The sequence below is a fragment of the Carassius carassius genome, chromosome 6 (assembly GCF_963082965.1).
Source record: "Carassius carassius chromosome 6, fCarCar2.1, whole genome shotgun sequence".
Taxonomy (NCBI): domain Eukaryota; kingdom Metazoa; phylum Chordata; class Actinopteri; order Cypriniformes; family Cyprinidae; genus Carassius; species Carassius carassius.
The window spans coordinates 15431730-15435113 of record NC_081760.1 but is presented as its reverse complement, the minus strand read 5'-3'; the positions used below and the strand labels follow the sequence as shown (position 1 = coordinate 15435113).

The following is a 3384-nucleotide window of genomic DNA, read 5'->3' as shown; positions in this document are numbered from 1 at the left end:
ATAACTACCCATCATGGTGAACTTATAATGATTTCCCACTTTTCATTTTCTTTTGCTGCATTAAAGATGAAATGATTTAAGTTCTGTTATGCGCAGTTAACTAATTTAATGCACGACTTGGAGCCAAAAAAAACACTCTTTTATTACTATTATTAACACTCTAAATTATAACATTTACTTGAATAAATTATCAATTCAGAGAAGGGGATGTAAATTGCATGTGTGAATTACCCATGTCTGTGTGTCGCTCTCTAGAAACAATGAAGCTGTGAGCTGTCAAAAACAGTTGTTTACCTCCTCATTGCTGGGGAATGTAATGTAGTGATCCAGTAAATTATTGTGACTGAGCATTCATGCAGGGTTCACCTAAACACTTATAAACAAGAAGGCAATAAACGACAGCCACTGAGCTTTTCTTAACTTTTTTTTATTTGTCTACCAGAGAGACTGAACTCCTCCAAAAACCTGCAACACTCTAGTACTACAGTGCACATGACCTTTCCCTATCTACGGCAAGCCCAGAGGAGAAAAAAATAATAATTACAAACACACACACACACACACACATACACACATACAATTGTTACGATGAGTTATAGACGTTTGGATCCATATGCAGAACTTTATTATAAGAATGGTCAGGGAAATCCAGAATCAATAACAGTCACAAGCAGAGGTCGGGGCAGGCGGCAGAGAATCAAAGGCGGTATACACGATCCAAAATCAGACACGGGAAGAACAAACACAGGGAAAATGCTCGGAAATGCTAGATGGGGCTAAACAAGACTTCGCCCAGACTGAGAGTGATTGTGCTGCTTATATGTGTGTGTGTGTGTGTGTGTGTGTGTGTATTAGCTGCAGGTGTGTGTGTAATTAGATGCAGGTGTGTGTGTGTGTGCGCAATGGAAGCAAAAATGCCAAAGTCCGAGGCAGTGCCAACAGAGCAGGAATCCAGGGTGGAGCAGGCGGTACTGGAGCCCACCGGGGCGGAGCAGAGGGAACTGGAGCCCACAGGAGCGGCGCAGGCAGAACTGGAGCCCACAGGAGTGGCGCAGGCAGAACTGGAGCCCACCACATCCAAGCAGAAGACCACCACAGCTAAGCAGAGGGGACAGAAGTCCACCAGGGCAGAGAAGAGTACCACCACAGCCGAGCAGACGGGACTGAAGCCCACCAGGGCAGAGGACCACAACAACAGAGCAGACGAGACAGAAGCCCACCAGGGCAGAGCAGAAGACCACCAGAGCAGAGTCGATGGCACAGGAGAGCAAGTCTGGTCAGGTAGGACTGAAACAGAGAACATTAACAGGTTAATTGCAGCCTCCGTGGCCATGATGAGATGGAAGATGGCCTCCGTGGCCATGACAGGGCAGGCGGTGAGTTCATGGTTGGCCTCCATGGCCGTGACAGGACAAGCAGTGAGTTCCTGAGCGGCCTCCGTGGCCATAACAGGACACGATGAAAGTTAATGAATGGATCCTACTGACGCCTCCGAAGGTTCTGCAGCAGTTGCTGCCACCTCTGGAGGTTCCACAGCAGTAACAGTCTCCTTGACAGCAATACAACAGGCTGAGAGAACATTGCTGGGTGCAATAGACAGGATGCGACGAGGCTCTGGAAGTTCAGCTGAGATGTGACAAGGCACTGGGTGATCTATTGTGGTATGACGAAGCTCTGGAAGATCTACTGAGACGTGATGAAGTTCTGGAAGAATGGTAGTGATTTGACTGGGCTCATAAAGATCAACCGTGACTTGACCATGTTCACGGAGATCAACAGTGACTTGACTTTGTTCACAGAGATCAACAGAGACTTGACCTTGTTTACAGAGTTCAACGGTGACTTGACCTTGTTCACAGCGATCAACGGTGACTTGACTTGACTCATGAAGTTTAACTGTGGTTTTACTTGACTCATGGTGTTAATGGTGACTTGACCTGACTCTGGACGGTCAACGGTGACTTGACTAGACTCTGGGAAATCAACAGGGACCTGATCTACGGGGACCTGACTCGACTCTGGGAAGTTAGCGGGGATCTGACTTGACTCTGGAAGGTCAACGGGGGCCTGACTTGACTCTGGAAGATCAACTGCGGCTGCCATCCTGTGCAGTGGCTCTGGGCTGGCGGCGATCTTGTGCAGTGGCGCTGGGCTGTCGGCCATGTTGTGCAGTGGTGCTGGGCTGGTGGCCATCTTTTACAGTGGCTCTGCAAATATGACGTGAGTGAGTCCGGGGCATTTGCCTCCGCGACACACAGTGAATGCTGAGCCAACAATCAGTAATGCATAGTCCATAAACTGACCAAGAGATGAGCGGGGACCCTCACTGATTAATCGTGACTTTGGTGGTTCACTTAGTCCATCACAAAAAAAATCTATCAGCACTAAATCCGGCAGATCAGAGAAATAAGAGAGATCTAAGAACAAACACAGGGAAAATGCTCAGAAATGCTAGACAGGGCTAAACAAGACTTCACCCAGACTGAGAGAGATTGTGCTGCTTATATGTGTGTGTGTATTAGCTGCAGGTGTGTGTGTGTGTAATTAGATGCAGGTGTGTGTGTGTGTGTGTGTGTGTGTGTGTGTGTGTGTGTGTGTGTTTAGATGCAGGTGTGTGTGTGTGTGTGTGTGTGTGTGTGTGTGTGTGTGTGTGTGTGTGTGTGTGCAATCAGTCCCAGGAATGAGGTAGGATGGGAAATGGAGTTCGAAAAAGGGGATGTAAACAAAAAATTTGAGTTTATGGGCACTCCAGCTAATGATCGTGACAACAACAAGTACCAGTACATCCAGAATTAGTGCATCATAACAGAATCAAATAAAGTCTGTTACACTTTTCTTAATAAAAAGGGCACCACTGACAAGTTTCTGAGCTGACTGGTGCAGTGCGATCTCTCTCTCTCTCTCTCTCTCTCTCTCTCTCTCTCTCTTTCTCTGCATAGGTTATACTGTAGGCTCACATGGATTAATCATTAAAAGATTGCATTCTCGATTCAAACACACAATATTATAGGCTATTACAATGATTCCACTACATATATTGAACATTTGAAATCACAAACACATCAGAATATTTAAACCTGCTTTATCCCGCTGATCCAGAGAGAGCAGTGCTAATCATGTAAGCCATCTTTGAAGCAGCTTCACAAGTCTCCACAGGAGGTTACATTTCTGTGATGCAAACATTAAATACTAATAACGAAAGTAATGGGATAAAAGTTTATAGGCCAGATATAGCTGATGATCCGGCAGCCGCATTCAAAATGAGAAAACGACCTTTGTAACTTTGTACAGCTATATGTAACATTATGCCAGTAGGTAGTGACCAGTGACTGTTAAAATGCATTTGATGTCTAATTCATTAAATCAAGAGATTAATTCAAAAAC

General features: G+C 45.6%; 1 long non-coding RNA gene across 1 annotated transcript; it reads left to right on the top strand.

The window, feature by feature from the left end:
- The first annotated feature begins 667 nt into the window (after positions 1-667).
- LOC132141888 (uncharacterized) lies at positions 668-2719 on the top strand. Its single transcript, XR_009433953.1, has 2 exons — positions 668-842; positions 2673-2719. It is a non-coding gene; the product is annotated as an uncharacterized LOC132141888 (long non-coding RNA).
- The last annotated feature ends 665 nt before the right edge of the window (positions 2720-3384 follow it).